We start from the raw sequence: 16,826 nt of genomic DNA on the forward strand, positions 1-16,826 counted from the left end.
TTTCATGGAATTAAATTTTATACCCATGTTAGCTCTTAGAACAAAATACATCCGTCAGTGTGGCCTTAGCCATCAGTAAGCCATATTTTCAAGTTGTTTTTCTTTTGTGAAAGAAAAGTGAAATCTTATTTCCTTTCTTTGGACACCACAAAACAATGGCACATCCATTAGTTTTATCTGCATGGAGAGCTTAAAATTAGGCTGTCTCAAATGCTATCATTATCATTATGTAAAATATGCTCTATTTGTTTAAATTCGCTAAAACCTAGTTCGTATCATCTGCTTGTGTTGAATGCCAATCTGTTTGGTCAGGCTAAATGTTCATGTTAATTATAGTCTTTTAAGTAGATGGGACTGTTTGATCCTAAACATGAAATTATATATTTCTCAGTAAAATTTTACTGTTATATTCTTTATATTGATGGGACACTTTAAAATGCTTGGGCATGGAACTAATTACTTGTAGCTTACAGTTAAGATGTAAAAGTTAGGAGGGTTTTCTGCTTTTGCTTTAGAGACATTAGCAAAACATATGCCAAGAAAGTTATAGTTCAGTGTGCTATATATTGAAGCTTACAGTAACTGTCCAGTGCAGTTGTCTCGAATAATTCTTCAGAAATACAATCCAATAGATCACATCTGGAAAGAAGGGGGTGGGGGGAGAAATAATCATCATTGGCACTTGGGGAAATAAATAGGAAATAAAAGGCTGTAATGATTGGTCTTCAGGAACTGATTTTCCTGCTATTTGATTGCATGACAGTGTAATGTCTCACATGGCTGTTGGCAGAGCCCCTAGATGCCCACTGATCTACCCACTTACCGTGTTTTGTAGCATTCTTTCAAGGGGATCCAAAGTCTTTGCCAACATAAATGTTTAGAAAAAGAAAGAGAAAGAAACAGCAGTCAAGTCCATTTTGGAGCTGTTCTGCACCCAACACACACAGCTTTCTTAGTGTAGTGGAAAGCCAAACTTATGTCCAGCTTACAAGAAATAGCAGTAATAAAAACGTCTCTGCAATAAAAAAGTCCCACAGTTTAGTTTCAACTGCCAATTCTATAGCCAAGCCCTGGTGACATAATATAGAAAAACTGAAAAAAAAAAGTCAATGGTACATAGTTTTTATAAATAAAACTAACACCTTAGTAGATTATATTCTCTGGAACCAAATAGAACACTATATTAGAATGTGAATTTCAAATGGGTTTCATTATTACTATTAATACTTACTCATATCACACTCTATATTAGTAAAACACCCCTTAGATCATTATATCCGCCCACAGAAAACATGAACCACACAACACCTACTTTTCTTTTTATACTTAGCTCTGCACATTAAACACACACACACACACACACACACACACACACACACACACACACAAAACTGACTTCCCATGCAGCTTCTATAACTACTGCTCCTTTACTGTCCAAAACCAAAGAGGTATCCTTGCATTCATTGGAAAAGTAGTACCAATATGCAATTTGCTATCCATTCAGAAGAATAAGGCTTTGGGAAGAAAATGATGAAAGAACACAATAAGCAGGTGAACAACTAGCAGATTAAGAACAAAATCGAATAACTTGTACTTTATGTATTTTGTTTTTTGTACTTTATGTCAGAGATGATTAATATATAACTCTCAATTCACTTGGGATAGGTAATCACAAAGCCTCTCAGTAAACCAGAAACTTCATCATATTTTTCAGGAGTTTTAAATCCTTCTACATTTTAACCTGAGAAATACAATAATGAACACACTTGGTGATTCATGCAGGGTTACTTTCCTTCAGAAAGGACAAAGTTTGAAAGATACCTGAGAAGAGGCTTCAGAAAGTTCTCTTGATAATATTCTGTATACAAAACCCTGTGAGCTACCTCAAATCTGTTTTGGTAAAAGAGGAGGTGCAAATACATTATTGTTGAAAAAAGTAATCTGAATAACTCAGGAGAAATTCATTATTTCTACCCCCTTAAAGGAATAAAATAAACCCAAATTCTCTTTTTCAACAGCAGCCTCTGCAAACAGTATGTTAAAAAGTAAGTAATAGTACATACTAGTTATTAGAAATACATAAAGCAAGATTAATGTATATTTTTATGTTTACCCTCTATCTTCAACTTGCATGTTTCTTTTTTCAATCACATCTTTTGGTAAGACTAGTGTCTTCATGATCCTTAAGCATGAATAAAGAGAGAAAAACATTTCTCCACTGAGTCATGTCTGGTTTGTTTTCAGTAGCAAAACACCCTATTTAAAAGAAGCTCCGTGTAAAAATTATCAATAAACATACTGAAATATATACCTTAGAATGATATTTAAAACACATAAATACCTAAATGATATTAAATACCTCACTCAGTAGGCTTTGATTCTTTTAATTTGCTACATTTGTTGCTTAATGTAACCTTGGTCCTTCTCCTCACCCCTCCCCAAATGTGAATAGAATTGATTCACCCCCCAAATTTTAATTTAGAAAACACTTATCTACATTCCTCTCCTTTGTGTTATTAAGTGTCTTTTGTTCAGCAAGCCTGTGGCTGTATCCAGGTGCTATTGGGGCCTCTCTGTGTGCTGGGTGGGTCTATGTTTGACCCCCCCCCCCACCTCTCCTCTAGTGCTCCCCAAGCAGCAGATTTTGAGTGGGTACTTTTCCCTCATTATTTGTACTTTTCGAGCTACAAGTTTCAGACTATTTCCCTCTCTTTAAAAAAAACAAAACAAAACAAAACAAAAAACTTTTCATGTTTTATTTTTGAGAGAGAGACAGAGTGCAAGAGAGGGAGGGGCAGAGAGAGAGGGAGACACAGAATCTGAAGCAGGCTCCAGGCTCTGAGCTGTCATTACAGAGCCCGACGCGGGACTCGAACCCATGAAGAGTGAGGTCATGACCTGAGCCGAAGTTGGACACTTAACTGACTGAGCCACCTAGGCACCCCAGACTATTTCCCCCTCTTAATTCACTTTGAATTTTGGCATTTTAACTATTTTTCACAGATACTGAACTGGAGATTTTAGAAACAGCGGAAAAACCAGATCCTGTCAGCTCTTTTATTGAAATTATTCTGCTGGCTACAGATATTAGAGAGCAGTGCTGCCCAGAAACCAGAGGAAACCAAGTCACAGAAATTCCAAGCATAACCATCCAAGTGATAGGAACTTAGAAGGCTATTGAGTGGTAGACAACTTGGAGGAATAAAATCTTCCCTAATTTCCACCTCTACCACCTGCATTTGATATAGAAATGTGTTTTGTATCTAATTGGACAGAGTCACACATTAAAACAAGTTGCCATCAAGGTTTTCCGGACTCACACTAAGGGACGGCTCTAGCACTTGGGAAGGGAGGTGTCCGTGTGTGATGGCAGGGCTCTAATAGCACGTGGAACCTGAAGTTGTCCCCAGACCTTCAGATCGCTCCTGTCTCCACAACAAGGGAGGTCTCTGTTTGCGTCCTTCAGCCACTGAGCAAGGAGTGCTTCCTTCCTGGTCAGTAGGTTTGTGACCGCTCCATGGGTTTGTGATTGCTTTCAGTTTTCTTTGTGTCCAGAGAAAAGAATTTGGATTGATTGCGGCGGTCTCTGTAGGTATGGTTGGTTAATCTACTAAAGGGAAACAAGAGCTGAGCAGTCAGATTTTCCTCCATCAGCTCCTGAGCTATGATATCTTGTGAGGGAATGTTGGAGAATGGCGTGAGAGCTGCAGTTGAATTTGAGTCTCCGGCTCCCAGATTGCTGGCCTTCTTGCCCAGCCTACATCTCACCACTCAGCCTTTTAATCCGTTACAGAATCTGATTCTGTCAGGAGGGCTTCAGGTCTAGATCTTTACCTGGTGTGGATAACTGCTCTCGAGAAGTTAGTGACAAGCCCCAGGATGTGAAAAAATGGTTTCCATGTGAATACTGCTGAACTTCCTGATGATTCTTGGGAAGAGGCTGACTGAATGTTAACATGTTACTTCTGAGTTGAAATGCGCCTACTGTAGATCTAGGCTTGCATCATGTTACTGCCATGTCTGTGTAGACTCCAAAAATCAGTGTCAGTACTTTCCAAGGTTTTCTTTTCTTTACTTCTGTACTCTCTTCTTCCTTAAGTTTGGCCTTAACATTTTGGTCTTGGGATGTTTTCAATGACTGTAAGGGAAGCAATACCTTGCATGGCAAGTTGAAATAATGTGATTCGTTATTAAGACTCGTATCTTTCTAGACAGGATAGTATTCTTCACTGCATTCTTTATATGACTAGCAATTTTATTTATTTATTTATCTATCTATTCAGCATATCATATATTAGCACCATGTCTATAGGTAATATGATAGGTACTAGAGATACAAGAATTACAGGAAATGCTTCGTTTCCTCAAAAAGCTCTTTGACTGTTAGAGGATACAGACAAGCCAATGGTGATTTCTAGTACTGCGTGAGAAGTTCTGTGAGAGGCATATACCTAAGGTCGGTGTGTGTGGTGGGGGGGGGGATCTAGAAAAGCTTCCTTAAGTAATAATTTGCTGAACTTTAAGAATGAGTAGTATAGCCAGGTAAAGTCGGTGGGGGAGGCTGTATAAGGGAACATTGTGGCCAAAGGCATGAAGTAATGTGGAATGCAGGAAGCAGTTGAGTAGAGCGTGAGCTTCTGTAAGGTGAGTAGAGGTGTGGAGGCACAAAAAGGGCCTGGATCATGGAGGACTGGGTATGCCATGCTAAGGAGTTTATTTTGAATTCGGCAGGCAGTGGGCATGCAGTGAATGAAAGCAACATTTGATGCAGGGAACTCAGGATCTAGGGATGTATCGGAGTGATTTATGGGAAAGTCTTGGGTAAGATTTTATGCTGATGTGAAGGAAAGGAACCCAGGCTGAGAGAGGGTAGAGACACAGGAAAGAGAAAGTATAATACATTGAACAATATTCATCTTTTTGCTCACACTTCCTGGATAACTGCAATATCCACTGACTAGATTTTCTTATTTATTTATTTATTTATTTATTTGTTTGTTTGTTTGTTTGTTTTTGATAGCTGTTTTTATGGCTTGGCTTTTTTACTTATAGGTCTGCCCTTTTTGGTCTTTTGTTAAATCTTCCTCAATTTGAAAGTGAAATAGTAAACTAATGTCAAATGTTTTCCAAATTCTGTTTTAAGAATAATCCAGGTCTTTCAAAACTTCAGTAATGTGGGCTGTAAAAAAAAAAAAAAAAAAAAAAAATCTGTAACTGCCCAACTGGTTTATGTCAACATTTTGGAAAGAATATCAGTCTTTAAAATGGCGATAGAGATACAAACCCCCAGGGGAGTGAAGAATGCCTGGTGCATGCTAATTTTGTACTTATCCAGGTGGAAGAGAGAGAGGAATAGCCAAAGCTATAGATAGAACACAGGGATGTCAATTGCAACCTGGTGTCAGTTTGGGCTTGGCTCTCTTCACTAATCCCATATCAAAATGTTAGTGGTTTACTTATTTATTTCGAACCTGAGTCATATTAAGATCTTATTTGACAAATCTCATTTTGATTTATAGTCTGCGCTTTTGGCATGTGCTTTAATGGCATTAGCCAACTCTAGACACATACTGAATTCATTATGTACCTTATGTATGTAAGTAGTAATACTTCCTTTTAATGAACATACGGTCACATCAAAGTGCTGTGGAGTGGTTTTACAAAAGCGTCTTTGGGCAGCATTCCTCAGAAGTTCGAGACGTGTGTTAAGTGGAAGACTAATATGCTGTATTTCAAGTTATATTTTAATGGAGTAATATATTATAATTTTGCCCTCTCCTTCAGGTGAACAGACTGTTAGAGTCCGTTTGGGTCTTTGATTCTTAGGCTTAAGTGTTTAATTAGAATCCAGCATTTTTGATGTATAAATTTTTGCAAACAGATGAATTAAAAACTCATCAAATAAAATCAACTTTGAATATGTATCTTGAACTAGGATATTGATAAAGGTAGATGAGTGACTCTTTTTCTTCTTTGCTGTAAGTGGTAAGAGACTCGCAGAACCTGCTTTTATAGCTAGCTCTGTATGTGGCAGCTACACCTTGGCCATGTCTGCTGAAACGTTTCTTGTCCTTGCAGTATGGACTGCCTTCAATGACTTTGAAGGGCAGGGCTTTCCCAAGGCAAGCTGGTAGAAGTGAACCAGGAACGATCTGGCCTGACTATGAGCAGTCTTCCAAAGGGAGTGACTGTCTGCTGTCTTAGTACTCCTCATCTCAGTCCTTATCAGTGGAGGAGGCGGACTGAGCAGGGAAGCAGTGTTCTCAGTGAAGTGATGACCTGTGGAGTCAAGTGCATAACAGCATCTTGGGGATTCTTTAGGAGAAAGCACAGCATGTGTGTGTTTGTGTGTTTGTTGGGGGGGGGGGTGGTCTATGGCAGACACTAGGCATCCTCCTGAAATGGAGAGACAGAGGCCAGTTCTTGAGGGAAGAGCTAGGCAGAACGTCAGAGCTCTGGCCACGTAAGTTTGAGATGAGAGCAGAGTTCTAGTACAGGTAGGAATCTAGGGGTGCAAAGCAGATATTGTGCAGACTTCTTATGCTTGCTGTGTCTGGCAGGGGACACTATAGCCTGGTAAGCATCAGGGATTCCTTGTCTAAGGGTTCCCTGAAGGTAGGTAACAGTTTGTAGGCAGATTCTAATGCTGGAGGGATGAGACTCCTATATTGCCAAGTATGATCAAGACTGACTCAGGATTGACTCAGGGGCCGCTTAAGTCTGAGCCAGGATCTGTCTTTGACAATAGCCACTGACGAGCATTTCCAGGAAGACTTTGAGAATTGCTGGGAATATGGGCAAGAAACCCAACTCACTGAAGTATGGTATTTGACTATTTTTTTCATTATAAAATAAAAGGGAAAACATTAGTAATAGTCTTGATATATCCCAGCCTTGTATTTAAAAGTTGTAAGTAAAGCTAAAAATATATTTTTTCAATGTGACGTGCCATTGTATGATATCTAAATTTATCATTACTATTTTTATATTACATGAGATGACTAGAAGTGTGAGGGTGTGGGTAGTTTTTGTTGGTTGGTTTCATTGGGGTTTTTTGTTTGTTTGTTTTTTTCCATTTGAACCTTGCTGTATCTTACCATTCTGTAGCATTTCAGAGACAAGGAGAAGATTTTTTGACATTCGTTGAGGTCTTTTATGGTGAAACAACTGTTTTAATGGTACTATTTGATATTAAATTATGTAATAGTTTGTCAAAAGTGAGCCTGTAACCTATTTTTGAATCATTCATTTTTTAATTTTCTTACATATTTATTGAGTGCAGATTTGAATAAAACTCCCTAGAATATTAGAAATGTCTTCTCAAGTACAGGGAGGCATTGATTAGCTCTGTAGTCATTTTTTTCCCCCTTGAAGGGGACTTTCTGAACAACTTGGTGTGAAAATGTGGACAACACATGACAGGGTAAAGGAAACTTCACCTGAACCAAATGAACCATACATTTGTTATTGGGAGACTAGCTCAGCATAATGGTGGTGCTGGCAGCAAAAATAAACCAACTTCCCTCACTCCCTTCCTTCTATCCTTTCTTTCTCTTCCTCTTTTAAAAATTTACATTTTTTCCAGCTTTATTGAGGTATAAGTAAGAAAATTATAAGGTATTTAAAGTGTACAGTGTGATGATTTGATATATGTATACATTGTGAAAGGATACTCATTGTATTGAGTTACAAATTTTTAACTTTTTATTCTCAAAATGTGCAAAGGTATACAAAAGGAGAAGAGAATTTTGGACTTAAACGTACTGTCTCCACCTAGAACAATTGTCAACTCATGGGTAATCTTAACCTATTTTTTTTTCCTTTCACCTTCTCTCTCTCTCTCTCTCTCTCTCTCTCTCTCTCTCTCTCTCTCTCATATTTTTTCCCTCTAGAGCAGAGGTCAAATCCCTGCCTGCCTCTTATTTTGTGGGCTGAGAATGATTTTTACATTTATAATGGTTAAATTATGTGGCACAAAATTGTATAAAATTTACATTTTAGCATGTTCATTTGTTTGGGTAATGTCCACAACAGAGTTGAGTACATCAATAGAGATCATATAGCCTTTACATAAAAAGTGCACCATCCCCAACTTAGAACATTTTAAAGTATAGTTAACTTATAAGGGCATTCTTCTTTTTTTTTAAACTTTTATTTAAAAAAAATAAAAAGCCGTTATTACAGCCAACCTAATCAAAGACAATTTTCAGTATCCTCCAGTATATCCATGTTCAAGTTTTATATGAGATGTAGTTTGGCCAGCTAGAAGTTGAAGTATCATTGAAGGACAGAATAATGAAATAAAATGTGTGTGTGTGTGTGTGTGTGTGTGTGTGTGTGTGCATGTGTGTATGTGTGTGTGTGTGTGTGTAAAGGGATTTTTTTTAAACTCAGAAATGTGCATTTTCTTTTTTTTTTTTAACTTTTTTAATGCTTATTTATTCTAAAGAAAGAGAGAGAGAGAGACCAAGTGTGAGTGGAGGAGGGACAGAGAGAGAGGGAGACACAGAATCCAAAGCAGGCTCCAGGCTCTGAGCTGTCAGCACAGAGCCCGATGCCGGGCTTAAACTCACGAACTGTGAGATCGTGACCTGAGCTGAAGTTGGACGCTTAACCCACTGAGCCATCCAGGCGCCCCTGAAATGTGCATTTTCAAATGAGATAATAGAATGCAATTATCTAAGTTATTTTTCTTTTTTTTTAATTTTTTTTTTGTTTAATGTTTATTTATTTTTTGAGACAGAGAGAGAAAGAGCATGAACAGGGAGGGTCAGAGAGAGAGGGAGACACAGAATCTGAAACAGGCTCCGAGCTGTCAGCACAGAGCCCGATGCGGGGCTCGAACCTACGGACCGCGAGATCATGACCTGGGCCGAAGTCGGACGCTCAACCGACTGAGCCACCCAGGCGCCCCAGTCTAAGTTATTTTTCTAGCCTTTTTAAAAGTATGGGTAGTCATACTGAGTCATTGGCAATTTACAACTCAAGCTATTTTCTCAAAGCAGAATATCTTTTTTCTTACTATGGCTAGTTTATTTTTTCTCCTCCGTGTTTAACTTTACAGAAGAACAAATCTGTTGGCTTTAAAAATATGGCTAGAGCATCTGGCATAGTATTTGATGATTGTGTTTGCAATATTGACATCATTTCATTGATAACTGCATTGTGCATAAACTTTGTCTTTTCATCTATCTATTCTACTAGCTGTTAGGAGGTAGTTAAGTGGCAGCAAAGCGAGGGCTATGTCAAGCTCATTCTCACAGCCTTTACACCTCAGTCTTCTGCCTCAGCATATGATCGTGATTGTAAAGGTTGAGAGTATCTATTATTTTCATTTCTCTCAGGGTGGTCAGGCTCTGCTAAGTTGATGATTACTAGCCAAACTCACAGGCTATTGAATTATAAATGGATTATTTTAGACAACAAATAGGTTAGCACCTTCCAACATACCAAGTACCAGTTGTCCTTGATGCAGGTAAATTGGTGGTGGTGATAGTTGGGGTGGATAGAATTAAGTCCCTGGTCTTCATTTATTGATTCTTATGGGAAACCAAATACCCCTTGTAGATCAGATGAGTCATAATTACTGTTGGAAAAAAAAAAAAATCCAGTAGGGCAAACTTACTTGAATAACCAAACTAAGATCAGAATTTTGCTTAGTAAATACCAAGTTCAAGTAGAAGCTGTTGGATATTCTTACTACAGTTTGAAACAATGCCTGTTAGATATATTTGTCAAATGAGTCTGAGGTTTTGTTTTTATAGTTAAAAAGAGTTCAATTCTTACTTGTCTTCCTCTTTTAGAGTTTCAAGCCCCAAATAAAGTTTCTCAGTAAACACTGAATGTGGGTTACTAAGAGATATTCTGAAAACTGAGGAATATTTATGATTTGGATAACAAATAAAAGACTATCTCAAACAAAAGGGAAGGGAAGGTAAATTTAGTAGAAGGGAATGTTTTTTAACAGTAATAGCTTCATTCTTAGAAGGCTTCCCGGTTGACAAATGCTTCCGCTTATGGATTAATTGGATCATTGCAGTTACTCTAGAAGGTCAGCACAGAGCTTGGTGTTAACCTTATTTTGCAGATGAAAAAACAGATTCTGAGGGGCAAAAGGACCAGGCCCAGAATCAAGTCAGTCTGTGGCACGTGGGTCCTGAACGCAGGTATTCTGAGTCTCCAGCCCCCGGGTTCTCCCCGGGTGCCTAGAATTAGCCTGCTTTTCATGTTAATGTGACAGTAGGCATTCTCTTCAATCAGTACATTGGGGTCTGGTCAGACTGATTTGATAACAATTTGATAAGGTGTGGAATCTTCCTGTGATTAGAGAGAGAAATCTGATAAGATACGGGACTCGCCATGCAACAGATAAAGGTTCTCAAAAGGCTGCTTCCAGTTAGAATTCCCCAGCCGGCCCTCAGCACATGGTTGCATGTATTTATTATGTAGCTCACACTCAGAATGGCCCCTGGGGCCGGTTGAACCATTCCAGCCGGTTTGTAAAAAGTTGTGTGCATAAACTCACACACAAATGAGGAGACGGGCACTGAAAGGTGGTTCCGTGTAAGTGAAAGGATTCTTTCACTCACTTTTGCCTGTCCCGTTTCCCATTAAAGGGCTTCTGCTTTGTTACAGAATTAGATTCTCAAGTTTCCAGTTCGTTTCTTTGAAGTTTTATGAGCGCTATGTAGAAAATTGGTAGAGCTGGCAGGAACCTGAGAGATCTCAAAGTTCCATTCTGTGGCTCAAGCGATGAGGAAACTGAGGCAGGGGTTGGGACTTGCCTAGATTTTTAGGCACAGGCCTTGAGCAAGAGGCAGAAATGCTGGGAAGCCTGAAGACATAGCCTGAAAAATGAGGGCCCCAAAATTATTTGTGGCAACCAACGCCACAGATGCCATCCTGTGCTTGCACTGGTCCACCGAAGACTTTTAGTGCTGATTATTGTGTGTCACATCTTGTTCTGCCATCGCCGCAGGCGTCTCTGCCACTGCCACCCCCTAGAAAGGGGTGATGCTGCTGCTGTTTGCCTCCCCCTTCATACTGGATTTCTCATGGTCCCATGCTCTGGGTCACTAGCTCTAGGTTGAAGTCTGTCGAGAGCCTCTGACTGGAGCCAGTTCGGAAGCCTGAGTCTCAGCGGACCTTCTTTCTCTCCTGTGGGAGGTGGAGCCTTGAGCCCCTCTGTGAAACTTACATGGTGGAGAGAAGGGAGTTAGTTGCTGGGAAGCAAAAGCAAACAATATCCACACGATTAGCTGTAATAGTGGCTAATCGGTTAGTGGCTGCTGGAGGAATTAGAACTTGGTTCTTTTGATTTTTCCCAATTTGTAGCAAGTGTTGATCTCCTTTATAAAGACTGGCAGAGACTCCCTACTTTTAAGAGAAAATGAAGTCAGCTGCATTAAGATTTGGTTATTCTGATATTTTGAAATGCTTATCCTGTCAATGCTGTTTTCCACTGGATTGAAAACCATTTCCCTGTCTTTCTATCCACTGTGGCATACGAAATAGTTGTTCCTCAGTGGTAAAAAGTGATGAGAGAGAAAAAGAGCAAACCGTATTCACGAAGTGCAGAGATTAGAGATCAGTTGTTACACATTTCAAGGAAAGTTTGTCACAATGAGCAGTAAACCATTTCGAACTAGAAAGTAAACACAGCGTTTTTGTTTTTATTTTTGAAGTATTTTAGGTTGTAGCCATATCTTCCAATTAAGGTGTAAAGCCATCTTGACTTTCCAGGAAATTTTTTTTTTTAACCTTTTAATAATAGTTAATATTTGTTGAGAGCCATTATGTTGTAACATACATTAGTTATCTTACTTATTCCTCACATTAACCCCATGTCAACCCCATTGCCATTCCCCTTGTGTAGATGACCGAATGGAACCTTAGATAAAGCAACTAGCGTGAGGTCTCATCGTTGGTAGGGAATGGACTTGACCAGAAGCACATGTTTCTATGAAATACACCTTGCAATCTTCTTAGAACATAGGAGAGACAAGAAGATGTGTGTGGAGTGCTATTCTTGGTGATATCTTAGGAAAACGGCAGAGGAAAGAGAAAGGAAATATGGTTGAGTATTGAAGGGCCTTTTTGGAACTTGTGACTTTTCCAAGTTAGACTGAAAATTTGCTCTTGTGTCGCAGAACCCTCGAGCGGCCAGACCAATCTGTTTTAATTTCTGCTCCCCACAGTGATCCTGAGCTCCATGCCTGGCACATAGTAGGTGTTTGTGAAACATTGGTAAGAGAAATAAGTCTCAAGCATCCTCAGGACAGTTATTTTGGGTTAATAACTCCCAGACCATAGGGCTCAGGAAATGAAGGCCCTCACCGTCAAAGCTAGATATGCTAAGATAATGAATCAGTGGCTTTGGTGCATTTCACAAACAACCGAGGAAGATTATCTCTGGTTTTAGGCCACGTATTGTAAGGTCTATAAAAGCCTCTCTATAGTGTGTCTGGCTGACTGACTTTACAACTTCATTTCAATTAATTTTTGTCTCATTACTTCTTTTCTCTTTTTCTCCCTTCAAAGTACAAAAGCCTGTTTTTGGCTTGTCCTAGAGAGAGAATTAATTGCCCTGGGGAGGTACCCAAGGGGAGGGGTCTTCACTGTAAATTGGATGTATAGCGCATTTTTGCACATATATGGATAATGCACACCCAGAGCATTCCGTTTGCAGTTACATGTGGTTATATTTTTGTTCAACTCTAGCTAGATTCCCAAGTGTCTGAAAAGTAGAAAACTTACTCTTCATTAGGTTCCTTTAAAACTTTTTTCAAGAAAGGAAAGTCCTGAGGGTATAGAAACTTTACGTACTTCAATATGTCACGTTAAGGCACTTCACAATGTTTCGTTTACAGGAGGCCAAAGACCACAGATCCACGCTGATTGCTAATTATTCAGATTGTAAATAGCTTGTTCAAGAACTTAGGGTGAGACAAAAGAAACAGGAAGGAACAAAAGGCCCACAATAATGAAAAGGATATTGTGAAGAGAAAGGCTGGGTAGAATTATGATGCAGGTCACATCCTGTGCCTGTATTTAATTGTACCTTTGTATTTAATAATAAAAATGATTACATGCTCCGTGCTAACAGGTGTCCCTTCCGGAGAACGGTAGTGTGGATAAGTGACAGCAAATTACTCCAATTCATAAACTTTGAATATGATGCTTTTATTTTGAGTTTTTCCGGTCTATACTAGAAGACATTTTCTGCAGAAGTATACATCAAACCAAGATGATTTTAACACTTAATTCCTGATAAGTATGTGTAAAATATAGATGAATACTTTGAAGTACGCATGAGAAAAAAAGTTACTTTACAGGCCCTACTTAATGAAACGGGGTTGTGCTAATGCCACGTCGCATTTCTGATAGTTTATGCTTCATATAAGCTTTGGATATAATTGCAAATTAGCAGTGATTAAAGTTTATAGTTGGTGGTCTTGCTGTTAGGGCTTAATTGCCTTGTCTGCATGTTCTCTACTTCTTGTTAATCTGGGCTGCCTCTCCTGACTGCCCTGCCTAAAATATAACTCCTGCACCAAGGATTTGCTCTCCCTGCCCCAGATTTTTCCCTCCATTGCCATTGTTGTGATTTCTAATCATCTTATCAGTTGATTTTAGTTGATTTCATCCGTCTTCCCATTACAGCGTGGTTCCATAATGCAAAAGACTAGGGTAATCCTATTCTCCCTACTCAGTGGACCCCTAAGCCTAGCATCGTGTCTGGCTCACAGTATGTACTCAGTAGTTGTTAAAGGGATCTGCCACCTGCTGTCCTAATCATACATCAAACCCTCGTTTGCTTTAACTTTACCACTGGCCTTCTCCTTTTGCTTGTGTTTTCACCAGAGATCTTGCGATAGAAGACATCCTGTTTCCACTGTCTGCTGGGCAGCTAGGTAGAGAGACAGTAGTTCCTTGGTTTAGTGGAGACCACAGCTATGGAGGGTAGAGTTGAGTGGTCAGCAGCTGTTCCTAGAATTTCTTAGTCTTGAGCACATTTCCCTTATTTGAGCAGTCTCTGACCTGTGATTTCTGTAATCATGTACATTTACTCATTTATTCACTCAGCGCATTTTTGAATATCTACCAGGCAGCAAATGCTGTGGTAGGTACTAGGAAAGCAAAATGGAATAAGGTGCACTCTGTTCTTTTAGGAACATGTTATTAGAACCAAGGTTCTCTAGACCTGAAACGGTGCCTCTTTAGGGGTCTGTTGGAGACCTGATTTCTAGCACAGTTTCTGACACATTAAAAGCATTAGTACATATTTGCTCAATACATGAGTGAGCGTTGAATGCAAATATTTAGAAAATAGTTTGTGGTGTAAAAAGTGTAGGGTCAAAGTGTGACAGAAGCAGAGAGTAGAGAAGGCTATTGGGCCTGAGAGGAGTCAGGGAAGGTTTCATGAAGAAAAGATGAAAGTTGAATAGGCTACCAGGTAGGATAGGATGTCTCATGGAGTAGGGACAACATAAACAAAAAGAACAGCAGAGGCGTTTGAAAATGGCACTAGAGTCAGCCCAGAGATTTAGAGTCCATGTGAGGAGGTCATGGGCTTTGAGGCTCTTGGAACCATTAATTCCCTTATTCAGGTACCTCTTGCTCTAACTAGCTCTGTGGCACAGCCTAATCATCTTACTCCCATTTATTTTATACCATTTCTATGGGAAAATGAGTTGTGTTCAAAAATCACCATCTTAGAAGGCAGTTTTGAAGATAGAACCTATTTTTAATCAGGATTAATTTTATTAGAAAATTGCCTACACTGCCTGTATAAATTATCTATTGCCACAATTCCACATAACAAACAACCATAAACCCCCAAGAGTATAAAAACAGTTAGGATTTATTGTTCATGCACTGGGGTGGTCCTCTAGGTGGTTCTTCTGATCTTGTCTGGGGTTGGCTCAGGGATTCTTCTGGTTTCCCCAGAATTTGCACTAGTGTCTAGAGGTGTTGACTGCCAACCGATGCAGAATGGCCTTGGCTGAGATGACTGGGGGCAACTTGCCACATGCCTCTCATCGCCCTCCTGGTACCAGCAGCCTAGCCTGGGTGCGTCTTTTGGCTTTGTAGAGCCTCCTTTTTAAAAGCACATCGATTAGTATCCCATTGACCCAAACAATTTCACGTGGCTGAGTCCAGGGTTAGAGTGGGAGAGGACACTGAAGATTCATAGCAAGGGGTTACAGGGAGGTATGAGGAATTTTTTGCAATACTGCATAGCCCACAAAAGCCATTCGAATCAAGATTTTACTGTAATTCTAGAACTAATGGAAGAATATAATTTCCAGTTTTATTTTTCTGATTTCCTTTATAAAGTACCTGCCGTTTGGTCTTCATTCATGCCCTTTCTCCTTTTCGACATGCTGGGCCAAAGTGAGAGAGGCCAGAAATGAGGATTAGGTTGAAGTGAAATCTTGAAAGGGGTAGGTAGCTATTGAGGACTAGCCATTACATGCACTGTATAATTTCAGAGGTGCTACCCAGCTCCTCTCCTTGTCTAGGACCCTGAAGCCCTGAGGAGTCCCCCTAAACATATGACCCTGTCCAGAGCCATTCTCCACCATATGTGGTAAGGTGCATCCTCCCTTAGCTGTTTCACGAGCCTCCCTGATCCCTGCCATGCCCCACACAAATAATCACTTTTATAAATAATGTACTATTGGAAATTGCATTGTTGCCACAATTGACTGTCAAAAGTATGTTCTCATGTTGAGTTTTCCTTTTCAATTTTATTCATCATATGAACTTAAGCCAGATTTTGTAATCCCCTCACACACACCCACCCACACGTGCACGCGCACACACACACACACACACACACACACACACACCGTTTCTACTCTGCTTCTACCTGCACTCTTCCCATCAGAAAGGGAAATTTTAAGTATAATCATTATATTAAATCAGCTCAAGTTTAGTAGGTTAGCCTTTGAATTGTCTTTGGCAGACTGCTAAGGAGAAGGTGCCCAAGAGGTCATTGTGACACCGTCAGTCTGAGAGAATGAATCAGGCCCTGTGGATTTTGTTAGGAATGGGATTTGAGCTTTAAGGAAGTGTTCTTTCTTTCAAGCATCCTTTCTCCCCCTGCCAGAAGTAGTCATACGATTGCCCAAGACCCAGATCAGGCATAGGGAGATGGAAGGAAATATTCTCAACATTTCAACAGTGGCAGGTTTTATTGATGTTGAAGTCATGGACAGGTGTTATTTTAGTCAAGAGCTTTTTTTTTTTTTTTTTTTTTTTTTTTTTTTCCTAAAGGCTAGACTTTCTATACAGATTTCTGGGTCCATAGTTAGGTCTGCACATTGTAAACGGCCATTTTAAACAGACGCTGTATTAAAAGAAGATTATATGTAGAATTTCAGGACATCATAGAATTTTAGATCTGAACAACCAGGAAAATGCCAGGAAATTTGTTACCTAGGGTTTTTGCGTATTTATTCATTCTTCACATCCTTTACACATTCAGGGATTATATCTTTTTTTTTTTTCCAGCTATTTTGCATGTTCACTTAGTTGCTAAAGTCTGAAGCCCTCTGAGGAGAGCGATGTTGCTAGTCTCCAAAATATTTACGTTTGAGGTCTATCTTTTCCATGATCACATTCTAAAACACTTTTCACGTAAAATACCTCTCACTATCCCGTATGCAGGGCCATGGAGAATTAAGGCAAAATCTCTCTGCCGCCACTGACCTTCATTCTTTGGGGTAGGTTGATTTAATATTGTGTTTTTCTAAACAAGGGAAAACAGTTACACCTTCCACCTCTTAGGAGCTTCCTCTCATATGAGTTGTAAGTTCAGT

At 39.5% G+C, this 16,826-nt stretch overlaps 1 protein-coding gene and 1 long non-coding RNA gene across 6 annotated transcripts in view; both read left to right on the forward strand.

Annotated features, from left to right (window-relative positions):
* GPD2 (glycerol-3-phosphate dehydrogenase 2) overlaps positions 1-16,826 on the forward strand; it is a 146,086-nt gene that overhangs the window by 88,037 nt on the left and 41,223 nt on the right. The window lies entirely within an intron of this gene.
* On the forward strand, positions 3,567-16,287 carry LOC128314032 (uncharacterized). Its single transcript, XR_008295366.1, has 2 exons — positions 3,567-8,335; positions 8,376-16,287. It is a non-coding gene; the product is annotated as an uncharacterized LOC128314032 (long non-coding RNA).

The sequence above is a fragment of the Acinonyx jubatus genome, chromosome C1, assembly GCF_027475565.1.
Source record: "Acinonyx jubatus isolate Ajub_Pintada_27869175 chromosome C1, VMU_Ajub_asm_v1.0, whole genome shotgun sequence".
NCBI classification, from domain to species: Eukaryota; Metazoa; Chordata; class Mammalia; order Carnivora; family Felidae; genus Acinonyx; species Acinonyx jubatus.